Consider the following 414-nt stretch of genomic DNA (forward strand, 5'->3'; position numbering starts at 1 on the left):
GGTGCTGCGAGCTGCAAAGCTGGCCCTCTCGTTCTTTCCGTGGGTCTAAAGCGCCTCTCTAATCTTCCTCAGCTTGACCCCAGCCGGCCGCTGCGGTTTCCACCGTCTTCCTCCGGGATCAGCCTGAGTCCCTTCGCCCTCCTCCCTCGGAGAGCACCGGGGGAGGGCTATCGCTGAAACCAAGGCTGCGAACTCCTCAATTACCGCTGCAGACGCCTTCGGGAGCACGATCTGCTGCGGGCGCCGAAGGGCAGGCGAGAGGCACAGCGTCCCTAAGTCTCCGGCGAGGGCGTCTGGGACGCGCCCCTCCCTGCGGCTGCGGCGGCGCGCAGACCCCGGCGGAGCCAGGCGACGCACGGCGAGGTGGCAGCGGGCTTAAGCCATGGCGCAGAGGAGGGGCCGGGCGATGTGGCC

Source organism: Tupaia chinensis, unplaced genomic scaffold, assembly GCF_000334495.1.
Source record: "Tupaia chinensis unplaced genomic scaffold, TupChi_1.0 Scaffold000047_1, whole genome shotgun sequence".
Taxonomy (NCBI): domain Eukaryota; kingdom Metazoa; phylum Chordata; class Mammalia; order Scandentia; family Tupaiidae; genus Tupaia; species Tupaia belangeri.